The following is a 13,993-nucleotide window of genomic DNA, read 5'->3' as shown; positions in this document are numbered from 1 at the left end:
AATGACACATATTTTGTAATGAAACATTAGCAAGCATTGCATCTTTTGAATATAAATTCTATTTCTGTGTACTTGAATGATTGATATACTGGACTGTCATGGTGTATGCAGGATTAAATGGAAAATACGCTACTTATAAACGACGTGCTGCCAAAATTTAAATAAAATATTCTTTCATAAAATGCAAACATTAAGGGGGAGAATTTTATTTAAACTTTAAACCATTCCATTTAGTAAGGGGGAGCATTTATCTTTCAAAAAGAACACTAATGGATTGTCATCATCAAAAAGGGGGAGAATGTTAGACCAAGTTGTTAAGGTTCTTTCATTCCTACCGTGTTTTGATGACAACAACCCATTAGCAGTTCTTAAGGCTACTAACATTTCTCTTTAAGTCATGTTTCAACCATGCAAAATGACATCTGAACCAACAAATAGTCAAAAAAACTCATACCATGACCAAAAGCACAAGCATCTCAACGCATTCATGGACGATACATAATATATAAAGTTATTTGAAGGATGAATGTGAGAATAAGAGAGAGACCATCTTGTAAATATCTTGTATATAGAGTAAAACTCAAAACTAAGAGCAAGAAATGGGCGTATCACACACACACAACAAAATATAAGTAAAGTTATTTAAAAGTGTGAAAAGAAACCTCCAAACGGACAAGGACCTTATTTGTACTTAAAGAACAAGTCTTAAGAAGAAGGAACTCATCGACAAACACAGGGCTTCGTCGACGAGTGTAACATAAACTTCGTCGACGAACACAAGGTTCTCATCGATGAAGAGATACCGAGAGGCATCTGAATTCAGAGCCATAACTCGTCGACGAACACAAGGTGTCATCGACAAATGTAATGAAGAACTTGTCAACGAACACAGGGTTCTCATCGATGAAAATATACCGAGAGGTACTTGAATTCAGAACCAGCAACTCGTTAGCGAACACAGGGCTTCGTTGACGAATTGACTAAAGAGTTCGTTGATGAATCTCCAATTCCGTCGACGAACGTCAGGCAACAGCAAACATTAAATGCTGCAAAACGGCTAGTTTGACCCTTGTCTTACATTAGTAACTGTCCAACGGCTCTTCAGCATTCCCCTCGCCCATTTGGTGTTAAAATAGGAGTAATTGCATTTATTCCACACCCAAGAAAGTTGATATTGTAAGAAGATCATTCATTGGTGTTATTTCTAGGGTTTGCTCATAAACTCACTTGCCCTCTTCTTGCTACTCTTAGTCTTGCTTCTACTCTATTGACAAGAGGACATTGAGTAAGGATTTTATTGTTATAATCAGCTCAAAGGGAGTATTCAAGTTTGCATTTCTTTCTCTTGTACTTCTTGTAAAGAAAGGCTCTTTGTGAGCTATTATTGGGTGTCTCTAAGTGAGCACCTTGTTAAAAGCTCTTTGTGAGCTGCTGTGTATTGGCTTCTCCGCCCGAAGGAGGATTATAGTGGATTTTGGGAATCCTTGAGTTGGTCTCAAGGCATGGACGTAGGCGGGGTGCCGAACCACGTAAATATCTTTGTGTTCAGCTTTTCTTCTCTCATGTCTCATTTATATTATTATTGTGATTTCATGCATCTTTACACTACAACTTTATACACTTGCTCTTGGTAAGATTTTTGTGGTTGTAGAAAGTTAGCACATCCATGAAGAAAGTCTATTCACCCCCCCCTCTAGACATTCAATCGGGCCAACACACTCAATCAACTTATAGAGGATTTAAGAACTTGAAAAAAGTAAGTATGAGTTATTGGAGTAAGAAAACGAGTAGTAGAAAATATTTTGCTTGAGAGAGAATTTTTAATTGGGTTCACTAATCTTGTTGCTAATTTTTCCAAATGAAGGGGTATATATAGACACCCCATGAATTATGACCATTGGGGACATAGCTGAAATTATTAGAAAAGTTTTAATGATGTTTAGTAATTTTAACCCTGTTAAAAAATAGTTAACCATGATAAAAATTCAGGGCAACCTGAGAGCACCAGTCGACCAGAAGACTTTCGGTCGATCGAAGTTCATATGGCTCGGTCGACTGGGTCAATTTTGAACTTCAGGGTCGGTCGACTGGGATGGTGTGTCTGAAGCGATTTTTCAAAATCAGGTTGGTTCGGTCAACCAGGGTAAAAATGAACTAACTAGTTGGTAGACCAGACCGTTGGGTTCCCACACGTGGGACCTTGGTCGACCAGGTTGGTGTAGTACAAAAATGTCTCGATCGACTCAAATTGTTGATTTCAAGGTGTTTCGGTCGACCAAGGTCAAATGAACTATCAAGGCTCGGTTAACCGGGCTGTGGTCAACCGGTTGACCCAGACTAGGTTCAATCGACCGAGGGCAGAATGAATTATATGTTTCGGTCGACCGAAAGTGCATAACTTGTACATTTTGGTCTTGTTTCAACACACAACCACCCCATTCAAGTGCCTAACACATACAAGTGCAAGGGTGAGTGTCCTAGGATCTTTTTTAGGTCCAATTTTAGTTATGTTTTAGTTTTGAGCTTACCTATTAGACCATGCATGTGATGTGTGTGATCATTATTACAAATGAAGTCCTAATTACTATTACAGACAAATTACACAACTGAAATATATATTACAATCATAAAGTGGTTTGGTCTTCAATCTTCACTTGCTCTATGTGCACTAAGATCCGACAGCTTAAATTCCTACACATAATCTCAAACACCCATTAGATATAATAAGTATTTGTCTTAATCAAAATTGGGCGTGACCTATAAGATCAACACTATTTACTACCAAGGCTACAGGACAAATTGGACCAAATAATCCTAAATGCAAAAGTTGCAAAGGTCTAGAAGTTGATACCATTTTTTGTATTTATGTGAGACCTTGAGTTATTTACCCCTTTGGCATGCTTCATATATCCTACAAAACAAAATAGATCAACCTTTAGGTACCCAAGTGAACTTGGATCATTGCTTGTAACTATACCTCTTCTTGACCCAAACCGTTGGATGTCTATTATATTTACAATTTCTTAATCTACATTGGTAAATATAATGTCCATGGCCAAGACAATAATAACAATACACATTGATAGTTAATCATTGGCCTATAGGTTTCTTTAGTATATGTGTTCCTTTTATATGTTCTCCTACCAAATCTGCCATACATTTGAGCATAATCCTTTCTTCTGTAGTTATTTTGTAGTTTTCTTCTTCTTTGGTAAAGAGTAGATACACCAGCATGTGACACATTAATATTATATGGTGATATTTTTGAATTGGATGCTTGTGATTGTGTTTGAGTGGTGGTAGCCTTAACAAAGTGAGCATAGAAAGATTTCACTACTTGTGTACTACCATGTGTAAATCCTATGTCACTTTTATCACTTGTGACTCTTTGATCATTTATGATTTTTCTAATCTTTCCTTTTGACAATTTTGAAAGAGTGTAATTTAGTTCATCCATCCTATTTTTCAAAGCAACATGTTCCTTTTTCAATGAAACATGCAATAAGTTATTAGATAAATATCATTCTCATTTACTAAGAATTCATTTCTAGATTCTAAGCTAGATACTTGCCTTTTCAAATTATTATTTAAACTACAAACATGTAAGAATTTTTCATACAATTCATCATATGCGTCATTTAATTCATCAATGGAAAATTGAGAATTTAACACATCCTCATGGCCCATTTGTGATCTTTTCAAAAATAGTTAAGCTTAAAAAAAAATATCACCCATACTTTGATACCAAATGAAAATGTGGTGATGGTCTTACACTAGAGGGAGGGTGAATAGTGCTTTTTGGCAAAGTGTGTGTATCTTCAAAAACTACTATGTTTGGCAAGTAAAACAAAAAAACAAAAAAATTCCAAGTATAAATGTTAAATGGGTTAATTGATGTAGCATAAGTGAACAATTACAAGTATGTAAAGTGTTGAAGATAAGTAATCATGCACAATACAAGCAATGTAAATAAATTTGAGAGAAGAAGAGTGGAGAGGAGTGCATTGGTTTGACAACTTTCCTACGTCCACTTGTGTTAATTAAGATCCTTCTTCTCAACACCTTTTACTAATGAACCAAAGTAAAAACTCCTAATTAGAGGCTCCTTTGCAATGGGCGAGCTCCACACTTCCCATACAATAGAACCAAACTTGGTTCACCTCGAGATTGAAAGCTCAACAACCCAAAGCCTTCACTTGATTCCAACCGAGCTAGAAAGGTAAACTCAGTGATCTTGTTACATTGTAGATGAGTACAATAAATTAAACTCTCTTGATAGACTAGATATGAAAATACAAGCACAAGAAGTACTCTAAGATCAAATGAAACTTTAAAACTTATAAGAGAATGAGAACTCAAAGTATGTGATGCTTCTTGTTGCCTTGAAACACCTTGAAGACATCCTTTTATAGCCAAAAACTTCTACTAGCCATTTGAATTTCATACTAACTCACTTCAAGCCACTCTAACAACATGCAAATAGTTAGGAGACAATTCTAACATTTCACATAGCTTTACTTTGAAATTCAAAAACAACCATTATAATTGCTTATACAAAAATATATTTGATCTCCCAAATGATTCTAGTTTAGAAAAAACAAGTTTCAACTCAAATGGATATGAGCATCATAAGATATAATTCATTTACTACACAAAGGTCAGATAGTGAAAAAGACTGTTGTCAGATTCGGTCAAAGAAATTTAAAATTTTCAAATGGCTAGTACACATGTTTAAATATGGTGGTTTATACATCAAAACGTTCCTTTTGGTGTCTAGTTTTATTTTAAAAAATAAATAAAGTCAATTGGATACATATACAGGAAGAAAAGGAAAAAAATAAAATAAAATACTAGAGCATGTCAGAGTTAGAGTTTAGAAAGAAAGTCCTAATAGTATAAATAGTCTACATTTAACAAAATATTGTGCACAATATACTAATCCAAAACATACATGTAATATATCAAGTTAACTCTGCAGGTGTCCATTTTATAAAAAATGATAATATATTTTCTTAATTTAAAAAATCTCATACTAAGAGAAAATGAATTTTAAGTGACACATATACAACTTTTGCTGTTTTGCTTTCTTTATTTGAAAAACTAATCAAATGACCTCCAATTGATGTGAAATTTTGCACACAGGTCATTTTATATGAAAAATTAAACTTTGGAGCATTTGGTTAGGATTTAAGAACAAATGACAAAAATGACCTTATAGATTCTTTTTGACGAAAAAAATCAAGTAAAGTCTAATGTAAAACTTACAAAATTATAAGAGCATGACTCTAAAACCTTTTTTAGGGATTTACACACTCCTTAAACATACTTAGTCCTGAGAGAAGTGAAAACTTTCTTTCTCATGGTCCATGCCCTTCAATTTCTGAATTTATCTTTCCTTCTTAATTTTTCAACCTTAGTCCATGCTTTTCAATTTCTGAATTTATCCTTCCTCCTTTTTTAACCTATTTTCCACTTGGACTTTGAAATCTATGCATCTTTGAGTCTTTTATCTTTCTCTTGAAAAGCTTTATCTATGCATCCCAAAATACTGACAAAATAGTTATAACTTCTTATTACTTTTGTCATCACCAAAACTATGGTTGAAAAGTTTAGGCTAACAAGACACCTATCAATAGTTAGGGACACATGACTGTTAGCACTAGAGGAGTCCATGAGTAGGCTTGATACATATGGGTAAACCCCAAATTGACCCAAAAGCTTAAACTTGTTGGGTCTTGGGCCCAACCATGTATATAAACACCCATCATCCATTCAAATTTTTCAATGTGGGACAAACTCACAAATGGAATTCTCAACAATCTCCCCTTCACTTGTGAGTTCCAACTGCTCCCCCTTGAATGGAAACTGTCTCTCTTATGGGAGTAAGCCTAATGCTCCAACAGCTACTCAAGTGGGCCTTACCACTAGCATCTCACGTGCGTCAGATTGCATTTCATGTGTCTCCAAACTAATCCTACCTCTCACGTCTTGACCCTATTCGGATCCATTCGCGGTATAAATGATCCTTATTGGCCTCAGCCACACACTTGGTCCTTCAATTGTTAGTACGTTAAGAGAATTAGCTTCATCTCTCGACTTTTTACGATGTCACTCACCTAGAGTTATGTTGACCTTATAGGTCACACCCAGTTTTGATAATGACAAATACTTGTTGTATTTGATGGGTGTTTGAGGATATGTGCAAGTTTACTATTGGTAGGACAAAATGATGGCACAAGGAATAAGTTAAAGGCCCTGAAGACTCTATTAATGTTGTATTTAATTTCTTTATTCATTATGGGTTTGTAATAGTAAATAGGTTCTTGGGTTGTAATAATTATATGCATCACCTGTATGGTATGATAGGTAAGCTCAAACGAAAAATATCTAGAATTGACCCTAAGACACTCACATATACATATATATGTATGGCTAAATGGATAGGGTGATTGCATGATTAAATAGGACCGAAATTCACTAAGTATGCATGTTCAGTCGACCGTACTGCACAAGTACACTATCATTCAGTCGATTGAATAGGAATCGGGTCAACAGTTTGACCACAGCTCAGTCGATCGAGCCATGACCAGTATATTCCTCCCAGTTGACCGAACTCCCTCAGAGTCAACAAATTAACCATACGATCAACCGAGCCTAAAATGCATGCCAATCACCTGGTCGACCGAGTTCCCATGTGTGAGATTTCAATTATCTAGTCGATTGAACTAGTTAGTTCAAAAGGTTCCTGGTTGACTGAACTGCGCTAAAAAGAAAAATTGCTCTAGAACCTCCATGCCCGATCGATCGAACTTGTAGTTCAATTTATGCCCGATCGACCAAACTTGCACAAATTTGGTCAACCGAACTTGCTTCAGTCGACCGGTGCTTTCTGGTTGCCCCATTATTTTTGCCATGGTTAAAATATTTAAATAGGGTTAATTGTATTAAAATGTATTAAAACTTTCCTAATAATTCCATATGTGTCCTAAATGGTTATATTTTTGGGGAAGTCTATATATACCCCCTCATTTGAAATAATTAGCATCAAATTAGCAATCTTAATTAGGAAAAATCCTTTGAAATTTGAAAATCTATTATACTCATTTTTGAGCCTCCAATACTCATTCTTACCAGATTTTATTGTTCAAATATCTTTGTAAGTGTGATTAAGTGTTCTTCTCATTAGGCTTAAGCTCTCTCTTGTTCTTATTGATTGAGACTATTTTATTAGAGAGTTAAGTTTGAAGGTTGCCCAGGAGACTTTGTTAATAAAGTCCTTCCTAGGAATACTTCATTGAGCATTTGAGTTTTGCATTGTCATTGCAATACTCAAGGAGTTCACTCTGGATTTTGATTGCTAAAATATTTTGCAAATCATTTTCAAAATATCTCTTGTGCTTATATTTGATAAATATATATTTTGAGATATTTTCTTAAGTGCCAAAAGATCTTTGTTGCTATACTCTTGATTGAGATCATTATTTTAATACAAAGACCAAACAACTATTTTTACAAACTATTGTTAAATATCTATTGTGGTTCACTTTGATAAAAAAGCTCTGTTGAGATATTTGGAGTATACTTGTGATCTTTGCTAGTGCACTACGATTGAGAACATTATTTTTGACACAAAGATCTTGTAACTTACACTCTTACAGACTGATTGCATTATTGACATTGATTTGAGAGTAGACACTAAGGCTACACTGAGCTTATCATATCTTATCATTTGGTAGTGTATGTGATAGTTTATATTGGTACATATAAGCTTATGTAAGAAGTATTTCCTTGTACGCAAAATTGTATTTCAAATCTGTTGTATTCCAGGAACGGGCCTGAAGAGGGAGACTAGCCTTGGAGGATAGTCCTGGACTAGCTTAGACTCAGTTAGGAAAGTTAGGTGCACCATCTTGGTAAGACGTGTTGGTTGAGGTCAGCCCCTTGAATTGACCTAAGTGTAACCAGTGCCGCTCCACCCATCAAGTAAGCCTTTATTGGAATCCTTGGACTAGCGAGTTAGAGGCGGGGACATAGGCATAGTTGACCAAACCCCAATAACATTTCGTGCGTGTTCTTTACATTTCCGTAATTTACATTTCTGCACATGAATGTTATAGTTTGAATGAAGCATATGATTTAATTTATGGTTCTTATATCTATCTGCACATTTGGGGTTGTGTAGAAAGACCCTAGGTTACCAAATCATATATACTTCTAACTTAACCTAGGAGAAAAGTTTAAAATTTCAATTCAACCCTCTCTTGGGAATACACCAAAACTAACAATTGGTATCAGAGTCTCGTGGCATTGACTTAAATGTTTTTGCTAAAAGATCGAGATGACTCTCATTGGTGTATCCCCATTTGGAGAGGGACAGTCACCTACCAGTCCTCCATTGTTTTGTGGTGTCGATTACACCACTTGGAAAATTAGAATGAGTGTATTTTTAAAATCTATGAGTTGGAGGGTCTAGCAAGTGATTGTCAAAGGAATTTGTATGCTAGTAGAAAATGATATTAATTTGATGCATGCAAATTGATATGCCATGAACATGTTATATCTTGCATTAGATTCTAATATTTTCATTGAGTTTGTGGCATGTCATAGTGCACAGGAAATCTGGGATGGACTCAAAATGAAATATGGAGAATCCAAGGAAAAGGAGACCATCACTCTAGAGGTGTCATGTTCAGATGATCTAGGAGTGGTAAATGATAGGGTAATTGCATTAACTGAAAGTGAGGTATATGAATCTTACCCTACCTCATTTACTGATTCATGTAATGAAGCATGTGATGATTCTTATACTGAAACTTGTGATATATCATATATTGAATCATCAATTGCCTTTAATGACTACTTTGACGATGACGCATGTATTAATTCATTGTTGACCCTATGGGTCATACCCTGTTTTGATTGTGACAAATACTCAGGTATTTAATGTCTTCTGAGTTGATGTGCAGATTTATCTTAGCAATATCATATGATGACACTCGGAGACCCAGAAGAAAATGAAGACCCTAGTTGTAATTTATTCATTGTAATTTCTATTTGGGTCTATAATCTTAATTAAGAAAAGGTTTGTAATAATCTACATTTCATGCATGTAGGAACTACAAGCTCAAAGACCTTAAAACGACTCTAGGTACTTACACAAAATCATGACCTTAAGAATAACCCTTCGGTCGACCGACGCCGGATTTTTTCGATGTCTTCAAAAAGGCCTTGAATGACCCTAGGACACTCATACACGCATATATATATATGGCTAAATGAAATAAGTGATTACATAAGTGAAAAGAATCGAAATACACTTAAGTTGTATGTTCGGTCGACCGAACTCCCATGAACAAAAAGCTCTCGGTAGACCGAACCGGTGCTGGGTCAATAGATTGACCATAGCTCAGTCGACCGAACTCCCATGTACAAAAAGCTCTTGGTCGACTGAACCAGTGTTGGGTCAACAGATTGACCCTAACTCGGTCGACCGAACTCACTTAGTTCATTTGACCTCGATCGACTGAACCCTCTAAGAGTAAACTTTATTGACCTTTTGGTCGACTGAGCATAAATTGTATATCAATGCCCTAGTCGACCGAGTTCCCACGTGTGGGAACTCAACGGTTTGGTCGACCGAATGAGGTAGTTCAAAATATCCTCGGTCGACCGAATCTCGTTAAAAAGAAAAATCGCTCTTGGACTTACAAGTCCGGTCGACCAAACTCATAGTTCATTTAATGCCTGGTCGACCGAACCTCAAGCACTTCGGTCAACTGAACTTGCCTCGGTTGATTGGTGCTCTCAGGTTGTCCCATATTTTTTTACCGCAATAAATATTTTTAAAAGGGGTTAATGAGGTTAAAATGTTTTAAAACAAATATAATATTACCCTACATATCCTAATGACTATAATTTTTCCAACTTCAATATATAGCCCATCATTTGCAAAAATTAGTATGAGATTAGCCAAAATAATTAGCAAAAATTCTCTCTATCTTAAAATCTCATTTTACCCAAAATACTCTCAAATGTTTATTCCCTTGATACATCTTGATATTGTGAGAGTTTATTGAGTGTTCTTGTGTTTATTAGATATTGCTGATACTCCCATTGTTCTTGTTTGATTGATTGATTTTGGGGGAGTTTAGTTAAGTTTATCCCATAGATTTCAATATTATAAATCTTGTGTTAGGATAAACTAGCAAGCTTAGGATATTTGCACTGTCATTGCAAGTGTCCCATAGCTTTGATTTTGTTGTGCAAAATATTTTCTACAAGTTAAAATATTTTTCAAACTACTCATGTACTTATTTCATTGAAGGAAATCTTTTGAACTAGTTTGAATACTTGATTAACATCTTTGAAACCCTGATTTGCTATTGAGATTTTATTTAACTTGTTTCAAAAATTAGCTTGCTTGAACACTCTTGTGCTTGACTGAGTATAATTATTATATTAAGTGTAGATTGCACATATACACCACTGAGATTACAGTTCTTACATGTTTGGTGTGGATTGATTATTACTTGCACATATTGGGTACATATCTGCTTTACATGAAAGCATAATCACTTTACCATTTGATTGAGAAATTACTATTGTATTTCCAGGCATGACCTGAGGGGGCGGTAATCCAACCCGATAGGATTGTGTAGATTGAGGTCATCCCTATTTTAATTGACCTGGTTGTAAAGGTTGAGGTCAGCCCTATGCTAATTGAACTGGTTGTTTAGGTGTCGCTCCACCCATTAAGTGAGCCTATAGTGGTAATCCTTGTGCTTGTTAGCCAAGGTGGGGACGTAGGCAATTTGGCCGAACCTCGATAATATTTCTGGTTGTCATCTTCTTTACTGCTTTATTGTGCATGTTTGGTTAAATTTCTATTGTAGTTTAAATTCCATTGTATATTTACATTAATTTATTTTACATGCACTAGATTAACCTTAGGCTTGTGTAATACTATTGTTGCGTGAGTGCGTGGCCGGTAGGTTACCGGCACGTGACGATGAGCGAGAACACAAACCACTCCAGCAAAGCGCATGTTGGCGCATGTGCATTCATCTGAACTCCTTTCGAGCTCTGGCTTGCACTGTTGGCTTTGTCTCGACGAGATGAATGTGATGGTGGCCTCAAAATTGAATTTCAAGTTACTGGATAGAGCTCTAATTTCAGTGAAAAACTACAATCTAGCCTTTCTGCTCCAAACCGGGCTCTGATACCACTTGTTTGGACCCTATGAGCAACCATAAAAATTGAGACACCAAAAATTTATGTGGTTTGGTCAAGATCGACCTACGTCCACAGAGTGCACCAAAATTCACTTAAACTGTCGGGAAAGAAAATACAATCTCTCAGGCCTCTCTTCTCTTTTCCTCACACTCTCTTCCTCCTCTCTGTTTTTCTCTGTACATTCTATCTCTCAACAGCTCCTCTATTTATAGGTAGCTGATAATCAATCACAATAAATCACAACAAATCAAAATAGAGGAATTACATTCATCTAAAATAAATGGTCGCGGATTACAGCTTGCAAACGCATCTCCATCTTGTAGCTCACGCATCTCCAACTCAGCTCACGCGTCTCCTAACTCTAGCACGACACATGTGCAGCCTTATGTGAGAAGAAGGGATCGGTTGACCACCTATTAATGGATGATCGATCACTTATAGAACACTTTATTTTTATCCTCTTATTTTTTTTTTCTCTAAAATTCAATTGTCTTAACGAAGTTATTAAAAGTTTGGTGAAAAATGGCTATCAACAAGTGATAAGGGTGCAACAATTTCCCACATGACAAATAGTAATTAGGATTGGATATTTATAGGAGGATGAATTGCTTGGCCATGCTTTAGAGGTGCACTGAAAATTAGATAAGCTAAAATGATCATCACTCAAGACATGCAACAGTTGCCCATACAAGGCGAACCACTTATCGTCATACCATCCAATAAATTACTAAAGAAGTCACCTAGGTAAGACATAAGACAAACATTGTCCAACAAAATAGTCACCTGAGGAATTAATTAACAAGAGAAGTTACCTAAGAGAGGTAAACTACTTAGCACCAATCATCAAAGGAATTATGAGGGAAATCGCCAAGGCGTGGCATAAGACAAACATCACTTGGGCAGGGTTATTGCCCAATCAATGGATGATACAAGTCGCTTAAACAAACACTTGGCATGACTAAGAGAAGTTACCTAAGAGAGGTAAACTACTTATCACCAATCATCAAAGGAATTATGAGGGAAATTGCTAAGGCGTGGCATAATACAAACATCACCTGGGCAAGGTTATTGTCCAATCAATGGATGATACAAGTCGCTTAAACAAGTACTTGGCATGACTATTGACTTATGTACAAAACCCGTGATATGAAGATTTGTCAATTGTAATAATAAAACCCTTTAATGTTTGGACACATCTCAAATTTATGATTTGTGTTATTTAGAATTTGTTTTGGCTTTAACTGTGATGGCTTATATTACGATTTTGTAATGGCCTGTAATCAAATTCATACATCAATATAATTAACCCATTACTAAACAACTTTGTGCGACTTTATCTCTCTCACTCACTCGGTCACTCTCTCTCTCTTTATCATTATTATTTTTCCTTGATCTTCTCCTTCCTATCTCCTCTTTTCCATTTTTAATTCGCGTTTGTTCACATGTCTTTGTTTCTCCCTTATATTTATGAATTTTGATGATTAATTTCTACGACTCTTTTTACCTATTCCACAAGGTATGTCTTTTGTAATAGGACAATTTCTTATATCTTTGTGGAGACCTAATATAACTTTGAAGGAAATAGTGAGTAAGAATTTAATAATTCTGAATCTGTCAAAAGAAATGGTCCATAATTACATCAATTAACGAACAAAAAATTCATTTTGCTGAGTCCACTTAGTGAGACTTAAGAATTGATTTTGTTATTATTATTATTGTTGTTATAAGGTGTTTGATATTTAAATGTATGAAATGTCTTCTTAACATGCCTAGTGAAACTTAATTCACTATATCTCTATCTCAATCAAAAACTTCGTTAAAGGGTGCTTGGTGCCCACTTGTCTCCAACATCAATCTCTAATTTGATACCATATATTTAGTCCAATCAATTTTGTAAAGGATTTGTTATATACCCTTTTCTTATGGTGAACTGTTTCACTAACCAATTTTTAATTCATCATATTTCCACATGCTAGATTTTTTTTTTTTTAATTTTTTTTTGAAACTTAATACTTTTACATTATTAAAATTAATTTTTTTATATAAAAAAATATCCAATCTTAAAATACTATAGAAAATATTTTGGTTTATAGTATGAAAAATATTCTCATGAAGTGACATTCTTAAAAATCTCATACTTAAGAGTAGCATGCATATTTCACGGGAATATATTTTTTTTTTTCTCATTTACAATCTAAGGTTCTTAAAAATGTACGCACAATTCTCGTATCAATGTTTGATTTAATATGAGAATCTTGATAGACATTTTAAGAAAATTCTATACCCTTGACATGTGTGTAAAGAATATATGAAGAATAATTATGGTTAAAACACCAAAACTTGTTAAACATACGTACTTAATTAAATATATATCCTAAAATTTTTAAGCATTATAAATTTAAAACATTTAATAATTAATAATCAATTAACTGAAATAATTGAGGTCAATATAGTGTCTAAATATTAATTATTATATTAAAATTTTATAAAATAATAATGATATTACTTTTATTTAATCAATTACAAATGTCAACCAAGATGTTAATTAACATAAATATTACATTTTTAATAATCATTTTAAACATTGTCTAATTAAAAAAATTATTAGTTTCTTTGATTAATATTGCTATTTAAATGTTAATTAACATAAATATTAACACTTTTAATAAGAAATTTCAATATGTCTAATTAAAAATTAATTAAAATTATTATATTAATATTTGTAATTAACACTTTAATGTTTTATAAATGACGGATTAAC

This window comes from Malania oleifera, chromosome 1 (genome assembly GCF_029873635.1).
Source record: "Malania oleifera isolate guangnan ecotype guangnan chromosome 1, ASM2987363v1, whole genome shotgun sequence".
Taxonomy (NCBI): domain Eukaryota; kingdom Viridiplantae; phylum Streptophyta; class Magnoliopsida; order Santalales; family Ximeniaceae; genus Malania; species Malania oleifera.
The sequence above is the reverse complement of the archived record's forward strand: the minus strand, read 5'-3'. Positions refer to the sequence as shown.